This window comes from Chiloscyllium punctatum, chromosome 25, assembly GCF_047496795.1.
Source record: "Chiloscyllium punctatum isolate Juve2018m chromosome 25, sChiPun1.3, whole genome shotgun sequence".
In the NCBI taxonomy this organism is placed as follows: domain Eukaryota; kingdom Metazoa; phylum Chordata; class Chondrichthyes; order Orectolobiformes; family Hemiscylliidae; genus Chiloscyllium; species Chiloscyllium punctatum.
In genome coordinates, this window is record NC_092763.1 from 2,748,739 (window position 1) to 2,771,020 (window position 22,282).

The window sequence follows — 22,282 nt, forward strand, 5'->3', positions numbered from 1 at the left end:
CAGAGGGGCTGAAACAGAGGGGCTGAAACAGAGGGGCAGAAACAGAGGGCGAGAAATAGAGGGGCTGAAACAGAGGGCGAGAAACAGAGGGGCTGGAGCAGAGGCCGAGAAACAGAGGGGCTGAAACAGAGGGCGAGAAACAGAGGGGCTGAAACAGAGGGGCTGAAACAGAGGGGCTGAAACAGAGGGCGAGAAACAGAGGGACTGAAACAGAGTGCGGGAAACAGAGGGGCTGAAACAGAGGGCGAGAAATAGAGGGGCTGAATCAGAGGGGCTGAAACAGAGGGCGAGAAACAGAGGGGCTGAAACAGAGGGCGAGAAACACAGGGGCTGAAACAGAGGGGCTGAAACAGAGGGTGAGAAACAGAGGGGCTGAAACAGAGGGCGAGAAACAGGAGGGCTGAAACAGAGGGGCTGAAACAGAGGTTCTGAATCAGAGAGTCTGATTCAGAGGGGCTGAAACAGAGGGGCTGAATCAGAAGGGCTGAAACAGAGGGCGAGAAACAGAGGGGCAGAAACAGAGGGCGAGAAACAGAGGGGCTGAAACAGAGGGGCTGAAACAGAGAGCGTGAAACAGTGGGGCTGAAACAGAGGGCGAGAAAAAGAGGGGCTGAAACAGAGGGGCAGAAACAGAGGGCGAGAAACAGAGGGGCTGAAACAGAGGGCCAGAAAGAGAGTGGCTGAAACAGAGGGGCTGAAACAGAGGGGCTGAAACAGAGGTGCAGAAACAGAGGGCGAGAAATAGAGGGGCTGAAACAGATATCGAGAAACAGAGGGGCTGGAGCAGGGGGGGGGGGAAACAGAGGGGCTGAAACAGAGGGGCTGGAACAGAAGGGCTGAAGCAGAGGGGCTGAAACAGACGGCGAGAAAAAGAGGGGCTGAATCAGAGGGGGAGAAACAGAGGGGCTGAAACAGAGGGCGTGAAACAGAGGGCGAGAAACAGAGGGGCTGAATCAGAGGGGCTGAAACAGAGGGTGAGAAACAGAGGGGCTGAAACAGAGGGGCTGAATCAGCGGGCTGAAACAGAGGGCGAGAAACAGAGGGGCTGAATCAGAGGGGCTGAATCAGAGGGGCTGAATCAGAGGGGCTGAAACAAAGGGGCTGAATCAGAGGGGCTGAAACAGAGGGCGAGAAACAGAGGGGCTGAAACAGAGGGCGAGAAACAGAGGGGCTGAAACAGAGGGCGAGAAACAGAGGGGCTGAAACAGAGGGGCTGACACAGAGGGGCTGAAACAGAGGGGCTGAATCAGAGGGGGAGAAACAGAGGGGCTGAAACAGAGGGCGAGAAACAGAGGGCGAGAAACAGAGGGGCTGAATCAGAGGGGCTGAAACAGAGGGTGAGAAACAGAGGGGCTGAAACAGAGGGGCTGAATCAGCGGGCTGAAACAGAGGGCGAGAAACAGAGGGGCTGAATCAGAGGGGCTGAATCAGAGGGGCTGAATCAGAGGGGCTGAAACAAAGGGGCTGAATCAGAGGGGCTGAAACAGAGGGCGAGAAACAGATGGGCTGAAACAGAGGGTCTGACACAGAGGGGCTGAAACAGAGGGGCTGAATCAGAGTGGCTGATTCAGAGGGGCTGAAACAGAGGGGCTGAATCAGCGGGGCTGAAACAGAGGGCGAGAAACAGAGGCGCTGAAACAGAGGGCGAGAAACTGAGGGGCAGAAACAGAGGGCGAGAAACTGAGGGGCTGAAACAGAGGGGCTGAAACAGAGGGCGAGAAACAGAGGGGCTGAAACAGATGGCGAGAAACAGAGGTGCTGAAACAGAGGGGCTGAAACAGAGGGGCTGAAAGAGAGGGCGAGAAACAGAGGGCGAGAAACAGAGGGGCTGAATCAGAGGGGTTGAAACAGAGGGTGAGAAACAGAGGGGCTGAAACAGAGGGGCTGAATCAGCGGGCTGAAACAGAGGGCGAGAAACAGAGGGGCTGAATCAGAGGGGCTGAATCAGAGGGGCTGAATCAGATGGGCTGAATCAAAGGTGCTGAATCAGAGGGGCTGAAACAGAGTGCGAGAAACAGAGGGGCTGAAACAGAGGGCGAGAAACAGAGGGGCTGAAACAGAGGGGCTGACACAGAGGGGCTGAAACAGAGGGGCTGAATCAGAGTGGCTGATTCAGAGTGGCTGAAACAGAGGGGCTGAATCAGCGGGGCTGAAACAGAGGGCGAGAAACAGAGGGGCTGAAACAGAGGGCGAGAAACTGAGGGGCAGAAACAGAGGGCGAGAAACTGAGGGGCTGAAACAGAGGGGCTGAAACAGAGGGCGAGAAACTGAGGGGCTGAAACAGATGGCGAGAAACAGAGGTGCTGAAACAGAGGGGCTTAAAAAGAGGGGCTGAAACAGAGGGCGAGAAACAGAGGGGCTGAAACAGAGGGCGAGAAACAGAGGGGCTGAAACAGAGGGGCTGAAACCGTGGGGCTGAAACAGAGGGGCTGAAGCAGAGTGGCTAAATCAGAGGGGCTGATTCAGAGGGGCTGAAACAGAGGGGCTGAATCAGCGGGGCTGAAACAGAGGGCGAGAAACAGAGGGGCAGAAACAGAGGGTGAGAAACAGAGGGGCTGAAACAGAGGGCGAGAAACAGAGGGGCTGAAACAGAGGGGCTGAATCAGCGGGGCTGAAACAGAGGACGAGAAACAGAGGGGCTGAATCAGAGGGGCTGAATCAGAGGGGCTGAATCAGAGGGGCTGAAACAGAGGGGCTGAATCAGAGGGGCTGAAAAAGAGGGCGAGAAACAGAGGGGCTGAAACAGAGGGCAAGAAACAGAGGGGCTGAAACAGAGGGCGAGAAACAGAGGGGCTGAAACAGAGGGGCTGACACAGAGGGGCTGAAACAGAGGGGCTGAATCAGAGGGGCTGATTCAGAGGGGCTGAAACAGAGGGGCTGAATCAGCGGGGCTGAAACAGAGGGCGAGAAACAGAGGGGCTGAAACAGAGGGCGAGAAACTGAGGGGCAGAAACAGAGTGCGAGAAACTGAGGGGCTGAAACAGAGGAGCTGAAACAGAGGGCGAGAAACAGAGGGGCTGAAACAGATGGCGAGAAACAGAGGTGCTGAAACAGAGGGGCTGAAACAGGGGGCTGAAACAGAGGGCGAGAAACCGAGGGGCTGAAACAGAGGGTGAGAAACAGAGGGGCTGAAACAGAGGGGCTAAAACAGAGGGGCTGAAACAGAGGGGCTGAAACAGAGGGGCTGAATCAGAGGGGCTGAAACAGTGGGGCTGAATCAGAGGGGCTGAAACAGAGGGGCTGAAACTGAGGGGCTGACAAAGAGGGCGAGAAACAGAGGGGCTGAAACTGAGGGGCTGAAACAGAGGCGCTGAAACAGAGGGGCTGAAACAGGGCGAGAAACATATGGGCTGAAACAGAGCGTGAGAAACAGAGGGGCTGAAACAGAGTGCGAGAAACAGAGTGGCTGAAACAGAGGCGCTGAAACCGAGGCGCTGAAACAGAGGGGCTGAAACAGAGGGCGAGAAACAGAGGGGCTGAAAGAGAGGGCGAGAAACAGAGGGACTGAAACAGAGGGCGAGAAACAGAGGGGCTGAAACAGAGGGGCTGATACAGAGGGCGAGAAACAGAGGGGCTGAAACAGAGGGCGAGAAACAGAGGGGCTGAAACAGAGGGCGAGAAACCGAGGGGCTGAAACAGAGGGCGAGAAACAGAGGGGCTGAAACAGAGGGCGAGAAATAGAGGGGCTGAAACAGAGGGCGAGAAACAGAGGAGCTGGAGCAGAGGGCGAGAAACAGAGGGGCTGAAACAGAGGGCGAGAAACAGAGGGGCTGAAACAGAGGGCGAGAAACAGTGGGGCTGAAACAGAGGGGCTGAAACAGAGGGCGAGAAACAGAGGGACTGAAACAGAGTGCGAGAAACAGAGGGGCTGAAACAGAGGGCGAGAAACAGAGGGGCTGAATCAGAGGGATTGAAACAGAGGGCGAGAAACAGAGGGGCTGAAACAGAGGGCGAGAAACAGAGGGACTGAAACAGAGGGCGAGAAACAGAGGGACTGAAACAGAGGGCGAGAAACAGAGGGACTGAAACAGAGGGCGAGAAACAGAGGGGCTGAAACAGAGGGCGAGAAACAGAGGGACTGAAACAGAGGGCGAGAAACAGAGGGCGAGAAACAGAGGGACTGAAACAGAGGGGCTGAAACAGAGGGGCTGAAACAGAGGGCGAGAAACAGAGGGGCTGAAACAGAGGGCGAGAAACAGAGGGGCTGAAACAGAGGGCGAGAAACAGAGGGGCTGAAACAGAGGGGCTGAAACAGAGGGCGAGAAATAGAGGGGCTGTAACAGAGGGCGAGAAACAGAGGGGCCGGAGCAGAGGGCGAGAAACAGAGGGGATGAAACAGACGGCGAGACACAGAGGGGCTGAAACAGAGGGGCTGAAACAGAGGGGCTGAAACAGAGGGGCTGAAACAGAGGGCGAGAAACAGAGGGACTGAAACAGAGTGCGAGAAACAGAGGGGATGAAACAGAGGGCGAGAAACAGAGGGGCTGAATCAGAGGGACTGAAACAGAGGGCGAGAAACAGAGGGGCTGAAACAGAGGGCGAGAAACAGAGGGCGAGAAACAGAGGGACTGAAACAGAGGGGCTGAAACAGAGGGGCTGAAACAGAGGGCGAGAAACAGAGGGGCTGAAACAGAGGGCGAGAAACAGAGGGGCTGAAACAGAGGGCGAGAAACAGAGGGGCTGAAACAGAGGGGCTGAAACAGAGGGCGAGAAATAGAGGGGCTGTAACAGAGGGCGAGAAACAGAGGGGCCGGAGCAGAGGGCGAGAAACAGAGGGGATGAAACAGAATGCGAGACACAGAGGGGCTGAAACAGAGGGGCTGAAACAGAGGGGCTGAAACAGAGGGGCTGAAACAGAGGGCGAGAAACAGAGGGACTGAAACAGAGTGCGAGAAACAGAGGGGATGAAACAGAGGGCGAGAAACAGAGGGGCTGAATCAGAGGGACTGAAACAGAGGGCGAGAAACAGAGGGGCTGAAACAGAGGGCGAGAAACAGAGGGGCTGAAACAGAGGGGCTGAAACAGAGGGTGAGAAACAGAGGGGCTGAAACAGAGGGCGAGAAACAGAGGGGCTGAAACAGAGGGCGAGAAACAGAGGGGCTGGAGCAGAGGGCGAGAAACAGAGGGGCTGAAACAGAGTGCGAGAAACAGAGGGGCTGAAACAGAGGGGCTGAAACAGAGGGGCTGAAACACAGGGCGAGAAACAGAGGGACAGAAACAGAGTGCGAGAAACAGAGGGGCTGAAACAGAGGGCGAGAAACAGAGGGGCTGAATCAGAGGGGCTGAAACAGAGGGCGAGAAACAGAGGGGCTGAAACAGAGGGCGAGAAACAGAGGTGCTGAAACAGAGGGGCTGAAACAGAGGGGCTGAAACAGAGGGCGAGAAACAGAGGGCGAGAAACAGAGGGGCTGAATCAGAGGGGTTGAAACAGAGGGTGAGAAACAGAGGGGCTGAAACAGAGGGGCTGAATCAGAGGGGCTGAAACAGAGGGCGAGAAACAGAGGGGCTGAATCAGAGGGGCTGAATCAGAGGGGCTGAATCAGAGGGGCTGAATCAAAGGTGCTGAATCAGAGGGGCTGAAACAGAGTGCGAGAAACAGAGCGGCTGAAACAGAGGGCGAGAAACAGAGGGGCTGAAACAGAGGGGCTGACACAGAGGGGCTGAAACAGAGGGGCTGAATCAGAGTGGCTGATTCAGAGTGGCTGAAACAGAGGGGCTGAATCAGCGGGGCTGAAACAGAGGGCGAGAAACAGAGGGGCTGAAACAGAGGGCGAGAAACTGAGGGGCAGAAACAGAGGGCGAGAAACTGAGGGGCTGAAACAGAGTGCGAGGAACTGAGGGGCTGAAACAGATGGCGAGAAACAGAGGTGCTGAAACAGAGGGGCTGAAACAGAGGGGCTGAAACAGAGGGCGAGAAACAGAGGGGCTGAAACAGAGGACGAGAAACAGAGGGGCTGAAACAGAGGGGCTGAAACCGTGGGGCTGAAACAGAGGGGCTGAAGCAGAGGGGCTAAATCAGAGGGGCTGATTCAGAGGGGCTGAAACAGAGGGGCTGAATCAGAGGGGCTGAAACAGAGGTGCTGAAACAGAGGGCGAGAAACAGAGGGGCTGAAACAGAGGGCGAGAAACAGAGGGCGAGAAACAGAGGGGCTGAAACAGAGGGGCTGAATCAGTGGGCTGAAACAGAGGGCGAGAAACAGAGGGGCTGAATCAGAGGGGCTGAATCAGAGGGGCTGAATCAGACGGGCTGAAACAGAGGGGCTGAATCAGAGGGGCTGAAAAAGAGGGCGAGAAACAGAGGGGCTGAAACAGAGGGCAAGAAACAGAGGGGCTGAAACAGAGGGCGAGAAACAGAGGGGCTGAAACAGAGGGGCTGACACAGAGGGGCTGAAACAGAGGGGCTGAATCAGAGGGGCTGATTCAGAGGGGCTGAAACAGAGGGGCTGAATCAGCGGGGCTGAAACAGAGGGCGAGAAACAGAGGGGCTGAAACAGAGGGGCTGAATCAGAGGGGCAGAAACAGAGTGCGAGAAACTGAGGGGCTGAAACAGAGGAGCTGAAACAGAGGGCGAGAAACAGAGGGGCTGAAACAGATGGCGAGAAACAGAGGTGCTGAAACAGAGGGGCTGAAACAGGGGGCTGAAACAGAGGGCGAGAAACCGAGGGGTTGAAACAGCGGGCGAGAAACAGAGGGGCTGAAACAGAGGGGCTAAAACAGAGGGGCTGAAACAGAGGGGCTGAAACAGAGGGGCTGAATCAGAGGGGCTGAAACAGTGGGGCTGAATCAGAGGGGCTGAAACAGAGGGGCTGAAACTGAGGGGCTGACAAAGAGGGCGAGAAACAGAGGGGCTGAAACTGAGGGGCTGAAACAGAGGCGCTGAAACAGAGGGGCTGAAACAGGGCGAGAAACATAGGGGCTGAAACAGAGCGTGAGAAACAGAGGGGCTGAAACAGAGTGCGAGAAACAGAGTGGCTGAAACAGAGGCGCTGAAACAGAGGCGCTGAAACAGAGGGGCTGAAACAGAGGGCGAGAAACAGAGGGGCTGAAAGAGAGGGCGAGAAACAGAGGGACTGAAACAGAGGGCGAGAAACAGAGGGGCTGAAACAGAGGGGCTGATACAGAGGGCGAGAAACAGAGGGGCTGAAACAGAGGGCGAGAAACAGAGGGGCTGAAACAGAGGGCGAGAAACAGAGGGGCTGGAGCAGAGGGCGAGAAACAGAGGGGCTGAAACAGAGGGCGAGAAACAGAGGGGCTGAAACAGAGGGCGAGAAACAGAGGGGCTGAAACAGAGGGGCTGAAACAGAGGGCGAGAAACAGAGGGACTGAAACAGAGTGCGAGAAACAGAGGGGCTGAAACAGAGGGCGAGAAACAGAGGGGCTGAATCAGAGGGATTGAAACAGAGGGCGAGAAACAGAGGGGCTGAAACAGAGGGCGAGAAACAGAGGGGCTGAAAGAGAGGGCGAGAAACAGAGGGACTGAAACAGAGGGCGAGAAACAGAGGGCGAGAAACAGAGGGACTGAAACAGAGGGGCTGAAACAGAGGGGCTGAAACATAGGGCGAGAAACAGAGGGGCTGAAACAGAGGGCGAGAAACAGAGGGCGAGAAATAGAGGGGCTGTAACAGAGGGCGAGAAACAGAGGGGCCAGAGCAGAGGGCGAGAAACAGAGGGGATGAAACAGAGGGCGAGACACAGAGTGGCTGAAACAGAGGGGCTGAAACAGAGGGGCTGAAAGAGAGGGCGAGAAACAGAGGGACTGAAACAGAGTGCGAGAAACAGAGGGGATGAAACAGAGGGCGAGAAACAGAGGGGCTGAATCAGAGGGACTGAAACAGAGGGCGAGAAACAGAGGGGCTGAAACAGAGGGCGAGAAACAGAGGGGCTGAAACAGAGGGGCTGAAACAGAGGGTGAGAAACAGAGGGGCTGAAATAGAGGGCGAGAAACAGAGGGGCTGAAACAGAGGGGCTGAAACAGAGGGGCAGAAACAGAGGGCGAGAAATAGAGGGGCTGAAACAGAGGGCAAGAAACAGAGGGGCTGGAGCAGAGGGCGAGAAACAGAGGGGCTGAAACAGAGGGCGAGAAACAGAGGGGCTGAAACAGAGGGGCTGAAACAGAGGGGCTGAAACACAGGGCGAGAAACAGAGGGACAGAAACAGAGTGCGAGAAACAGAGGGGCTGAAACAGAGGGCGAGAAACAGAGGGGCTGAATCAGAGGGGCTGAAACAGAGGGCGAGAAACAGAGGGGCTGAAACAGAGGGCGAGAAACAGAGGGGCTGAAACACAGGGGCTGAAACAGATGGTGAGAAACAGAGGGGCTGAAACAGAGGGCGAGAAACAGGAGGGCTGAAACAGAGGGGCTGAATCAGAGGGGCTGAAACAGAGGGCGAGAAACAGAGGGGCAGAAACAGAGGGCGAGAAACGGAGGGGCTGAAACAGAGGGGCTGAAACAGAGAGCGCGAAACAGTGGGGCTGAAACAGAGGGCGAGAAACAGAGGGGCTGAAAAGGAGGGCCAGAAACAGAGGGGCTGAAACAGAGGGGCTGAAACAGAGGGGCTGAAACGGAGGGCGAGAAACAGAGGGGCTGAAACAGAGGGCGAGAAACAGAGGGGCTGAAACAGAGGGGCTGGAACAAAAAGGCTGAAACAGAGGGGCTGAAACAGAGGGCGAGAAACAGAGGGGCTGAATCAGAGCGGCTGAATCAGAGGGGCTGAAACAGAGGTGCTGAAACAGAGGGGGAGAAACAGAGGGGCTGAAACAGAGGGCGAGAAACAGAGGGCGAGAAACAGAGTGGCTGAATCAGAGGGGCTGAAACAGAGGGTGAGAAACAGAGGGGCTGAAACAGAGGGGCTGAATCAGCGGGGCTGAAACAGAGGGGCTGAATCAGAGGGGCTGAATCAGAGGGGCTGAATCAGAGGGGCTGAAACAGAGGGGCTGAATCAGAGGGGCTGAAACAGAGGGGCTGAAACAGAGGGCGAGAAACAGAGGGGCTGAAACAGAGGGCAAGAAACAGAGGGGCTGAAACAGAGGGCGAGAAACAGAGGGGCTGAAACAGAGGGGCTGAGACAGAGGGGCTGAAACAGTGGGGCTGAATCAGAGGGGCTGATTCAGAGGGGCTGAAACAGAGGGGCTGAATCAGCGGGGCTGAAACAGAGGGCGAGAAACAGAGGGGCTGAAACAGAGGGCGAGAAACTGAGGGGCAGAAACAGAGGGCGAGAAACTGAGGGGCTGAAACAGAGGGGCTGAAACAGAGGGGCTTAAACAGATGGCGAGAAACAGAGGGGCTGAAACAGATGGCGAGAAACAGAGGTGCTGAAACAGAGGGGCTGAAACAGAGGGCGAGAAACAGAGGGGCTGAAACAGAGGGCGAGAAACAGAGGGGCTGAAACAGTGGGGCTGAATCAGAGGGGCTGAAACAGTGGGGCTGAAACAGAGGGGCTGAAACAGAGGGGCTGAATCAGAGGGGCTGAAACAGAGGGGCTGAATCAGAGGGGCTGAAACAGTGGGGCTGAATCAGAGGGGCTGAAACAGAGGGGCTGAAACTGAGGGGCTGACAAAGAGGGCGAGAAACAGAGGGGCTGAAACAGAGGGCGAGAAACAGAGGGGCTGAAACAGAGGGGCTAAAACAGAGGTGCTGAAACAGAGGGGCTGAAACAGAGGGGCTGAATCAGAGGGGCTGAAACAGTGGGGCTGAATCAGAGGGGCTGAAACAGAGGGGCTGAAACTGAGGGGCTGACAAAGAGGGCGAGAAACAGAGGGGCTGAAACTGAGGGGCTGAAACAAAGGGGCTGAAACAGAGTGCGAGAAACAGAGAGGCTGAAACAGGGCGAGAAACAGAGGGGCTGAAACAGAGCGCGAGAAACAGAGGGGCTGAAACAGAGTGCGAGAAACAGAGTGGCTGAAACAGAGGGGCTGAAACAGAGGGGCTGAAACAGAGGGGCTGAAACAGAGGGCGAGAAACAGAGGGGCTGAAAGAGAGGGCGAGAAACAGAGGGGCTGAAACAGAGGGCAACGAACAGAGGGCGAGAAACAGAGGGGCTGAAACAGAGGGGCTGACACAGAGGGGCTGAAACAGAGGGGCTGAATCAGAGGGGCTGATTCAGAGGGGCTGAAACAGAGGGGCTGAATCAGCGGGGCTGAAACAGAGGGCGAGAAACAGAGGGGCTGAAACAGAGGGCCAGAAACTGAGGGGCAGAAACAGAGTGCGAGAAACTGAGGGGCTGAAACAGAGGAGCTGAAACAGAGGGCGAGAAACAGAGGGGCTGAAACAGATGGCGAGAAACAGAGGTGCTGAAACAGAGGGGCTGAAACAGAGGTGCTGAAACAGAGGGTGAGAAACCGAGGGGCTGAAACAGAGGGCGAGAAACAGAGGGGCTGAAACAGAGCGGCTAAAACAGAGGGGCTGAAACAGAGGGGCTGAAACAGAGGGGCTGAATCAGAGGGGCTGAAACAGTGGGGCTGAATCAGAGGGGCTGAAACAGAGGGGCTGAAACTGAGGGGCTGACAAAGAGGGCGAGAAACAGAGGGGCTGAAACTGAGGGGCTGAAACAGAGGGGCTGAAACAGAGTGCGAGAAACAGAGAGGCTGAAACAGGGCGAGAAACAGAGGGGCTGAAACAGAGCGTGAGAAACAGAGGGGCTGAAACAGAGTGCGAGAAACAGAGTGGCTGAAACAGAGGGGCTGAAACAGAGGGGCTGAAACAGAGGGGCTGAAACAGAGGGCGAGAAACAGAGGGGCTGAAAGAGAGGGCGAGAAACAGAGGGACTGAAACAGAGGGCGAGAAACAGAGGGCGAGAAACAGAGGGACTGAAACAGAGGGGCTGAAACAGAGGGGCTGAAACAGAGGGCGAGAAACAGAGGGGCTGAAACAGAGGGCGAGAAACAGAGGGGCTGAAACAGAGGGGCTGAAACAGAGGGGCTGAAACAGAGGGCGAGAAACAGAGGGGCTGAAACAGAGGGCGAGAAACAGATGGGCTGGAGCAGAGGGCGAGAAACAGAGGGGCTGAAACAGAGGGCGAGAAACAGAGGGGCTGGAACAGAGGGCCTGAAACAGAGGGGCTGAAACAGAGGGCGAGAAACAGAGGGACTGAAACAGAGTGCGAGAAACAGAGTGGCTGAAACAGAGGGCGAGAAACAGAGGGGCTGAATCAGAGGGACTGAAACAGAGGGCGAGAAACAGAGGGGCTGAAACAGAGGGCGAGAAACAGAGGGGCTGAAACAGTGGGGCTGAAACAGAGGGTGAGAAACAGAGGGGCTGAAACAGAGGGCGAGAAAGAGAGGGGCTGAAACAGAGAGCGAGAAACAGAGGGGCTGAAACAGAGGGGCTGACACAGAGGGGCAGAAACAGAGGGCGAGAAATAGAGGGGCTGAAACAGAGGGCGAGAAACAGAGGGGCTGGAGCAGAGGGCGAGAAACAGAGGGGCTGAAACAGAGGGCGAGAAACAGAGGGGCTGAAACAGAGGGGCTGAAACAGAGGGGCTGAAACAGAGGGCGAGAAACAGAGGGACTGAAACAGAGTGCAAGAAACAGAGGGGCTGAAACAGAGGGCGAGATACAGAGGGGCTGAATCAGAGGGGCTGAAACAGAGGGCGAGAAACAGAGGGGCTGAAACAGAGGGCGAGAAACAGAGCGGCTGAAACACAGGGGCTGAAACAGAGGGTGAGAAACAGAGTGGCTGAAACAGAGGGCGAGAAACAGGAGGGCTGAAACAGAGGGGCTGAAACAGAGGGTCTGAATCAGAGAGTCTGATTCAGAGGGGCTGAAACAGAGGGGCTGAATCGGAGGGGCTGAAACAGAGGGCGAGAAACAGAGGGGCAGAAACAGAGGGCGAGAAACGGAGGGGCTGAAACAGAGGGGCTGAAACAGAGAGCGCGAAACAGTGGGGCTGAAACAGAGGGCGAGAAAAAGAGGGGCTGAAACAGAGGGGCTGAAACAGAAGGGCTAAATCAGAGGGGCAGAAACAGAGGGCGAGAAACAGAGGGGCTGAAAAGGAGGGCCAGAAACAGAGGGGCTGAAACAGAGGGGCTGAAACAGAGGGGCTGAAACGGAGGGCGAGAAACAGAGGGGCTGAAACAGAGGGTGAGAAACAGAGGGGCTGAAACAGAGGGCGAGAAACAGAGGGGCTGAAACAGAGTGGCTGGAACAAAAAGGCTGAAACAGAGGGGCTGAAACAGAGGGCGAGAAACAGAGGGGCTGAATCAGAGGGGCTGAATCAGAGGGACTGAAACAGAGGTGCTGAAACAGAGGGGGAGAAACAGAGGGGCTGAAACAGAGGGCGAGAAACAGAGGGCGAGAAACAGAGGGGCTGAATCAGAGGGGCTGAAACAGAGGGTGAGAAACAGAGGGGCTGAAACAGAGGGCGAGAAATAGAGGGGCTGAAACAGAGGGCGAGAAACAGAGGGGCTGGAGCAGAGGGCGAGAAACAGAGGGGCTGAAACAGAGGGCGAGAAACAGAGGGGCTGAAACAGAGGGGCTGAAACAGAGGGGCTGAAACAGAGGGCGAGAAACAGAGGGACTGAAACAGAGTGCGAGAAACAGAGGGGCTGAAACAGAGGGCGAGAAACAGAGGGGCTGAATCAGAGGGGCTGAAACAGAGGGCGAGAAACAGAGGGGCTGAAACAGAGGGCGAGAAACAGAGGGGCTGAAACAGAGGGGCTGAAACAGAGGGTGAGAAACAGAGGGGCTGAAACAGAGGCCGAGAAACAGGAGGGCTGAAACAGAGGGGCTGAAACAGAGTGTCTGAATCAGAGAGTCTGATTCAGAGGGGCTGAAACAGAGGGGCTGAATCAGAGGGTCTGAAACAGAGGGCGAGAAACAGAGGGGCAGAAACAGAGGGCGAGAAACGGAGGGGCTGAAACAGAGGGGCTGAAACAGAGAGCGCGAAACAGTGGGGCTGAAACAGAGGGCGAGAAAAAGAGGGGCTGAAACAGAGGGGCTGAAACAGAAGGGCTAAATCAGAGGGGCAGAAACAGAGGGCAAGAAACAGAGGGGCTGAAAAGGAGGGCCAGAAACAGACGGGCTGAAACAGAGGGGCTGAAACAGAGGGGCTGAAACGGAGGGCGAGAAACAGAGGGGCTGAAACAGAGGGCGAGAAACAGAGGGGCTGAAACAGAGGGCGAGAAACAGAGGGGCTGAAACAGAGGGGCTGGAACAAAAAGGCTGAAACAGAGGGGCTGAAACAGAGGGCGAGAAACTGAGGGGCTGAATCAGAGGGGCTGAATCAGAGGGGCTGAAACAGGTGCTGAAACAGAGGGGGAGAAACAGAGGGGCTGAAACAGAGGGCGAGAAACAGAGGGCGAGAAACAGAGGGGCTGAATCAGAGGGGCTGAAACAGAGGGTGAGAAACAGAGGGGCTGAAACAGAGGGCGAGAAACAGAGGGGCTGAAACAGAGGGTGAGAAACAGAGGGCCTGAAACAGAGGGGCTGAAACAGAGGGGCTGAAACAGAGGGCGAGAAACAGAAGGGCTGAATCAGAGGGGCTGAATCAGTGGGGCTGAATCAGAGGAGCTGAATCAGAGGGGCTGAAACAGAGGGCGAGAAACAGAGGGGCTGAAACAGAGGGGCTGACACAGAGGGGCTGAAACAGAGGGGCTGAATCAGAGGGGCTGATTCAGAGGGGCTGAAACAGAGGGGCTGAATCAGCGGGGCTGAAACAGAGGGCGAGAAACAGAGGGGCTGAAACAGAGGGCCAGAAACTGAGGGGCAGAAACAGAGTGCGAGAAACTGAGGGGCTGAAACAGAGGAGCTGAAACAAGAGGGCGAGAAACAGAGGGGCTGAAACAGATGGCGAGAAACAGAGGTGCTGAAACAGAGGGGCTGAAACAGAGGGGCTGAAACAGAAGGTGAGAAACCGAGGGGCTGAAACAGAGGGCGAGAAACAGAGGGGCTGAAACAGAGGGGCTAAAACAGAGGGGCTGAAACAGAGGGGCTGAAACAGAGGGGCTGAATCAGAGGGGCTGAAACAGTGGGGCTGAATCAGAGGGGCTGAAACAGAGGGGCTGAAACTGAGGGGCTGACAAAGAGGGCGAGAAACAGAGGGGCTGAAACTGAGGGGCTGAAACAGAGGGGCTGAAACAGAGTGCGAGAAACAGAGAGGCTGAAACAGGGCGAGAAACAGAGGGGCTGAAACAGAGCGTGAGAAACAGAGGGGCTGAAACAGAGTGCGAGAAACAGAGTGGCTGAAACAGAGGGGCTGAAACAGAGGGGCTGAAACAGAGGGGCTGAAACAGAGGGCGAGAAACAGAGGGGCTGAAAGAGAGGGCGAGAACAAGAGGGACTGAAACAGAGGGCGAGAAACAGAGGGCGAGAAACAGAGGGACTGAAACAGAGGGGCTGAAACAGAGGGGCTGAAACAGAGGGCGAGAAACAGAGGGGCTGAAACAGAGGGCGAGAAACAGAGGGGCTGAAACAGAGGGGCTGAAACAGAGGGGCTGAAACAGAGGGCGAGAAACAGAGGGGCTGAAACAGAGGGCGAGAAACAGATGGGCTGGAGCAGAGGGCGAGAAACAGAGGGGCTGAAACAGAGGGCGAGAAACAGAGGGGCTGGAACAGAGGGCCTGAAACAGAGGGGCTGAAACAGAGGGCGAGAAACAGAGGGACTGAAACAGAGTGCGAGAAACAGAGTGGCTGAAACAGAGGGCGAGAAACAGAGGGGCTGAATCAGAGGGACTGAAACAGAGGGCGAGAAACAGAGGGGCTGAAACAGAGGGCGAGAAACAGAGGGGCTGAAACAGTGGGGCTGAAACAGAGGGTGAGAATCAGAGGGGCTGAAACAGAGGGCGAGAAAGAGAGGGGCTGAAACAGAGGGCGAGAAACAGAGGGGCTGAAACAGAGGGGCTGACACAGAGGGGCAGAAACAGAGGGCGAGAAATAGAGGGGCTGAAACAGAGGGCGAGAAACAGAGGGGCTGGAGCAGAGGGCGAGAAACAGAGGGGCTGAAACAGAGGGCGAGAAACAGAGGGGCTGAAACAGAGGGGCTGAAACAGAGGGGCTGAAACAGAGGGCGAGAAACAGAGGGACTGAAACAGAGTGCAAGAAACAGAGGGGCTGAAACAGAGGGCGAGATACAGAGGGGCTGAATCAGAGGGGCTGAAACAGAGGGCGAGAAACAGAGGGGCTGAAACAGAGGGCGAGAAACAGAGCGGCTGAAACACAGGGGCTGAAACAGAGGGTGAGAAACAGAGTGGCTGAAACAGAGGGCGAGAAACAGGAGGGCTGAAACAGAGGGGCTGAAACAGAGGGTCTGAATCAGAGAGTCTGATTCAGAGGGGCTGAAACAGAGGGGCTGAATCGGAGGGGCTGAAACAGAGGGCGAGAAACAGAGGGGCAGAAACAGAGGGCGAGAAACGGAGGGGCTGAAACAGAGGGGCTGAAACAGAGAGCGCGAAACAGTGGGGCTGAAACAGAGGGCGAGAAAAAGAGGGGCTGAAACAGAGGGGCTGAAACAGAAGGGCTAAATCAGAGGGGCAGAAACAGAGGGCGAGAAACAGAGGGGCTGAAAAGGAGGGCCAGAAACAGAGGGGCTGAAACAGAGGGGCTGAAACAGAGGGGCTGAAACGGAGGGCGAGAAACAGAGGGGCTGAAACAGAGGGTGAGAAACAGAGGGGCTGAAACAGAGGGCGAGAAACAGAGGGGCTGAAACAGAGTGGCTGGAACAAAAAGGCTGAAACAGAGGGGCTGAAACAGAGGGCGAGAAACAGAGGGGCTGAATCAGAGGGGCTGAATCAGAGGGACTGAAACAGAGGTGCTGAAACAGAGGGGGAGAAACAGAGGGGCTGAAACAGAGGGCGAGAAACAGAGGGCGAGAAACAGAGGGGCTGAATCAGAGGGGCTGAAACAGAGGGTGAGAAACAGAGGGGCTGAAACAGAGGGCGAGAAATAGAGGGGCTGAAACAGAGGGCGAGAAACAGAGGGGCTGGAGCAGAGGGCGAGAAACAGAGGGGCTGAAACAGAGGGCGAGAAACAGAGGGGCTGAAACAGAGGGGCTGAAACAGAGGGGCTGAAACACAGGGCGAGAAACAGAGGGACTGAAACAGAGTGCGAGAAACAGAGGGGCTGAAACAGAGGGCGAGAAACAGAGGGGCTGAATCAGAGGGGCTGAAACAGAGGGCGAGAAACAGAGGGGCTGAAACAGAGGGCGAGAAACAGAGGGGCTGAAACAGAGGGGCTGAAACAGAGGGGCTGAAACAGAGGCCGAGAAACAGGAGGGCTGAAACAGAGGGGCTGAAACAGAGTGTCTGAATCAGAGAGTCTGATTCAGAGGGGCTGAAACAGAGGGGCTGAATCAGAGGGTCTGAAACAGAGGGCGAGAAACAGAGGGGCAGAAACAGAGGGCGAGAAACGGAGGGGCTGAAACAGAGGGGCTGAAACAGAGAGCGCGAAACAGTGGGGCTGAAACAGAGGGCGAGAAAAAGAGGGGCTGAAACAGAGGGGCTGAAACAGAAGGGCTAAATCAGAGGGGCAGAAACAGAGGGCAAGAAACAGAGGGGCTGAAAAGGAGGGCCAGAAACAGAGGGGCTGAAACAGAGGGGCTGAAACAGAGGGGCTGAAACGGAGGGCGAGAAACAGAGGGGCTGAAACAGAGGGCGAGAAACAGAGGGGCTGAAACAGAGGGCGAGAAACAGAGGGGCTGAAACAGAGGGGCTGGAACAAAAAGGCTGAAACAGAGGGGCTGAAACAGAGGGCGAGAAACTGAGGGGCTGAATCAGAGGGGCTGAATCAGAGGGGCTGAAACAGGTGCTGAAACAGAGGGGGAGAAACAGAGGGGCTGAAACAGAGGGCGAGAAACAGAGGGCGAGAAACAGAGGGGCTGAATCAGAGGGGCTGAAACAGAGGGTGAGAAACAGAGGGGCTGAAACAGAGGGCGAGAAACAGAGGGGCTGAAACAGAGGGTGAGAAACAGAGGGCCTGAAACAGAGGGGCTGAAACAGAGGGGCTGAAACAGAGGGCGAGAAACAGAAGGGCTGAATCAGAGGGGCTGAATCAGTGGGGCTGAATCAGAGGAGCTGAATCAGAGGGGCTGAAACAGAGGGCGAGAAACAGAGGGGCTGAAACAGAGGGGCTGACACAGAGGGGCTGAAACAGAGGGGCTGAATCAGAGGGGCTGATTCAGAGGGGCTGAAACAGAGGGGCTGAATCAGCGGGGCTGAAACAGAGGGCGAGAAACAGAGGGGCTGAAACAGAGGGCCAGAAACTGAGGGGCAGAAACAGAGTGCGAGAAACTGAGGGGCTGAAACAGAGGAGCTGAAACAAGAGGGCGAGAAACAGAGGGGCTGAAACAGATGGCGAGAAACAGAGGTGCTGAAACAGAGGGGCTGAAACAGAGGGGCTGAAACAGAGGGTGAGAAACCGAGGGGCTGAAACAGAGGGCGAGAAACAGAGGGGCTGAAACAGAGGGGCTAAAACAGAGGGGCTGAAACAGAGGGGCTGAAACAGAGGGGCTGAATCAGAGGGGCTGAAACAGTGGGGCTGAATCAGAGGGGCTGAAACAGAGGGGCTGAAACTGAGGGGCTGACAAAGAGGGCGAGAAACAGAGGGGCTGAAACTGAGGGGCTGAAACAGAGGGGCTGAAACAGAGTGCGAGAAACAGAGAGGCTGAAACAGGGCGAGAAACAGAGGGGCTGAAACAGAGCGTGAGAAACAGAGGGGCTGAAACAGAGTGCGAGAAACAGAGTGGCTGAAACAGAGGGGCTGAAACAGAGGGGCTGAAACAGAGGGGCTGAAACAGAGGGCGAGAAACAGAGGAGCTGAAAGAGAGGGCGAGAACAAGAGGGACTGAAACAGAGGGCGAGAAACAGAGGGCGAGAAACAGAGGGACTGAAACAGAGGGGCTGAAACAGAGGGGCTGAAACAGAGGGCGAGAAACAGAGGGGCTGAAACAGAGGGCGAGAAACAGAGGGGCTGAAACAGAGGGGCTGAAACAGAGGGGCTGAAACAGAGGGCGAGAAACAGAGGGGCTGAAACAGAGGGCGAGAAACAGATGGGCTGGAGCAGAGGGCGAGAAACAGAGGGGCTGAAACAGAGGGCGAGAAACAGAGGGGCTGGAACAGAGGGCCTGAAACAGAGGGGCTGAAACAGAGGGCGAGAAACAGAGGGACTGAAACAGAGTGCGAGAAACAGAGTGGCTGAAACAGAGGGCGAGAAACAGAGGGGCTGAATCAGAGGGACTGAAACAGAGGGCGAGAAACAGAGGGGCTGAAACAGAGGGCGAGAAACAGAGGGGCTGAAACAGTGGGGCTGAAACAGAGGGTGAGAAACAGAGGGGCTGAAACAGAGGGCGAGAAAGAGAGGGGCTGAAACAGAGGGCGAGAAACAGAGGGGCTGAAACAGAGGGGCTGACACAGAGGGGCAGAAACAGAGGGCGAGAAATAGAGGGGCTGAAACAGAGGGCGAGAAACAGAGGGGCTGGAGCAGAGGGCGAGAAACAGAGGGGCTGAAACAGAGGGCGAGAAACAGAGGGGCTGAAACAGAGGGGCTGAAACAGAGGGGCTGAAACAGAGGGCGAGAAACAGTGGGACTGAAACAGAGTGCAAGAAACAGAGGGGCTGAAACAGAGGGCGAGATACAGAGGGGCTGAATCAGAGGGGCTGAAACAGAGGGCGAGAAACAGAGGGGCTGAAACAGAGGGCGAGAAACAGAGCGGCTGAAACACAGGGGCTGAAACAGAGGGTGAGAAACAGAGTGGCTGAAACAGAGGGCGAGAAACAGGAGGGCTGAAACAGAGGGGCTGAAACAGAGGGTCTGAATCAGAGAGTCTGATTCAGAGGGGCTGAAACAGAGGGGCTGAATCGGAGGGGCTGAAACAGAGGGCGAGAAACAGAGGGGCAGAAACAGAGGGCGAGAAACGGAGGGGCTGAAACAGAGGGGCTGAAACAGAGAGCGCGAAACAGTGGGGCTGAAACAGAGGGCGAGAAAAAGAGGGGCTGAAACAGAGGGGCTGAAACAGAAGGGCTAAATCAGAGGGGCAGAAACAGAGGGCGAGAAACAGAGGGGCTGAAAAGGAGGGCCAGAAACAGAGGGGCTGAAACAGAGGGGCTGAAACAGAGGGGCTGAAACGGAGGGCGAGAAACAGAGGGGCTGAAACAGAGGGTGAGAAACAGAGGGGCTGAAACAGAGGGCGAGAAACAGAGGGGCTGAAACAGAGTGGCTGGAACAAAAAGGCTGAAACAGAGGGGCTGAAACAGAGGGCGAGAAACAGAGGGGCTGAATCAGAGGGGCTGAATCAGAGGGACTGAAACAGAGGTGCTGAAACAGAGGGGGAGAAACAGAGGGGCTGAAACAGAGGGCGAGAAACAGAGGGCGAGAAACAGAGGGGCTGAATCAGAGGGGCTGAAACAGAGGGTGAGAAACAGAGGGGCTGAAACAGAGGGCGAGAAATAGAGGGGCTGAAACAGAGGGCGAGAAACAGAGGGGCTGGAGCAGAGGGCGAGAAACAGAGGGGCTGAAACAGAGGGCGAGAAACAGAGGGGCTGAAACAGAGGGGCTGAAACAGAGGGGCTGAAACAGAGGGCGAGAAACAGAGGGACTGAAACAGAGTGCGAGAAACAGAGGGGCTGAAACAGAGGGCGAGAAACAGAGGGGCTGAATCAGAGGGGCTGAAACAGAGGGCGAGAAACAGAGGGGCTGAAACAGAGGGCGAGAAACAGAGGGGCTGAAACAGAGGGGCTGAAACAGAGGGTGAGAAACAGAGGGGCTGAAACAGAGGCCGAGAAACAGGAGGGCTGAAACAGAGGGGCTGAAACAGAGTGTCTGAATCAGAGAGTCTGATTCAGAGGGGCTGAAACAGAGGGGCTGAATCAGAGGGTCTGAAACAGAGGGCGAGAAACAGAGGGGCAGAAACAGAGGGCGAGAAACGGAGGGGCTGAAACAGAGGGGCTGAAACAGAGAGCGCGAAACAGTGGGGCTGAAACAGAGGGCGAGAAAAAGAGGGGCTGAAACAGAGGGGCTGAAACAGAAGGGCTAAATCAGAGGGGCAGAAACAGAGGGCAAGAAACAGAGGGGCTGAAAAGGAGGGCCAGAAACAGAGGGGCTGAAACAGAGGGGCTGAAACAGAGGGGCTGAAACGGAGGGCGAGAAACAGAGGGGCTGAAACAGAGGGCGAGAAACAGAGGGGCTGAAACAGAGGGCGAGAAACAGAGGGGCTGAAACAGAGGGGCTGGAACAAAAAGGCTGAAACAGAGGGGCTGAAACAGAGGGCGAGAAACTGAGGGGCTGAATCAGAGGGGCTGAATCAGAGGGGCTGAAACAGGTGCTGAAACAGAGGGGGAGAAACAGAGGGGCTGAAACAGAGGGCGAGAAACAGAGGGCGAGAAACAGAGGGGCTGAATCAGAGGGGCTGAAACAGAGGGTGAGAAACAGAGGGGCTGAAACAGAGGGGCTGAATCAGCGGGGCTGAAACAGAGGGCGAGAAACAGAGGGGCTGAATCAGAGGGGCTGAATCAGAGGTGCTGAATCAGAGGGGCTGAAACAGAGGGGCTGAATCAGAGGGGCTGAAACAGAGGGCGAGAAACAGAGGGGCTGAAACAGAGGGCAAGAAACAGAGGGGCTGAAACAGAGGGCGAGAAACAGAGGGGCTGAAACAGAGGGGCTGACACAGAGGGGCTGAAACAGAGTGGCTGAATCAGAGGGGCTGATTCAGAGGGTCTGAAACAGAGGGGTGAATCAGCGGGGCTGAAACAGAGGGCGAGAAACAGAGGGGCTGAAACAGAGGGCGAGAAACTGAGGGGCAGAAACAGAGGGCGAGAAACTGAGGGGCTGAAACAGAGGGGCTGAAACAGATGGCGAGAAACAGAGGGGCTGAAACAGATGGCTGAAACAGAGGTGCTGAAACAGAGGGGCTGAAACAGAGGGGCTGAAACAGAGGGCGAGAAACAGAGGGGCTGGAACAGAGGGGCTAAAACATAGGTGCTGAAACAGAGGGGCTGAAACAGAGGGGCTGAATCAGAGGGGCTGAAACAGTGGGGCTGAATCAGAGGGGCTGAAACAGAGGGGCTGAAACTGAGGGGCTGACAAAGAGGGCGAGAAACAGAGGGGCTGAAACTGAGGGGCTGAAACAAAGGGGCTGAAACAGAGTGCGAGAAACAGAGAGGCTGAAACAGGGCGAGAAACTGAGGGGCTGAAACAGAGCGCGAGAAACAGAGGGGCTGAAACAGAGTGCGAGAAACAGAGTGGCTGAAACAGAGGGGCTGAAACAGAGGGGCTGAAACAGAGGGCGAGAAACAGAGGGGCTGAAAGAGAGGGCGAGAAACAGAGGGACTGAAACAGAGGGCGAGAAACAGAGGGACTGAAACAGAGGGACTAAAACAGAGGGGCTGAAACAGAGGGGCTGAAACAGAGGGCGAGATACAGAGGTGCTGAAACAGAAGGCGAGAAACAGAGGGGCTGAAACAGAGGGCGAGAAACAGAGGGGCTGAAACAGAGGGGCTGAAACAGAGGGGCAGAAACAGAGGGCGAGAAATAGAGGGGCTGAAACAGAGGGCGAGAAACAGTGGGGCTGGAGCAGAGGGCGAGAAACAGAGGGGCTGAAACAGAGGGCGAGAAACAGAGGGGCTGAAACAGAGGGGCTGAAACAGAGGGGCTGAGACAGAGGGCGAGAAACAGAGGGACTGAAACAGAGTGCGAGAAACAGAGGGGCTGAAACAGAGGGCCAGAAACAGAGGGGCTGAAACAGAGGGGCTGAAACAGAGGGGCAGAAACAGAGGGCGAGAAATAGAGGGGCTGAAACAGATTTCGAGAAACAGAGGGGCTGGAGCAGAGGGCGAGAAACAGAGGGGCTGAAACAGAGGGGCTGGAACAGAAGGGCTGAAACAGAGGGGCTGAAACAGAGGGCGAGAAACAGAGGGGCTGAATCAGAGGGGCTGAATCAGAGGGGCTGAAACAGAGGTGCTGAAACAGAGGGCGAGAAACAGAGGGGCTGAAACAGAGGGCGAGAAACAGAGGGCGAGAAACAGAGGGGCTGAAACAGAGGGGCTGAATCAGTGGGCTGAAACAGAGGGCGAGAAACAGAGGGGCTGAATCAGAGGGGCTGAATCAGAGGGGCTGAATCAGACGGGCTGAAACAAAGGGGCTGAATCAGAGGGGCTGAAACAGAGGGTGAGAAACAGAGGGGCTGAAAAAGAGGGCAAGAAACAGAGGGGCTGAAACAGAGGGCGAGAATTAGAGGGGCTGAAACAGAGGGGCTGACACAGAGGGGCTGAAACAGAGGGGCTGAATCAGAGGGGCTGATTCAGAGGGGCTGAAACAGAGGGGCTGAATCAGCGGGGCTGAAACAGAGGGCGAGAAACAGAG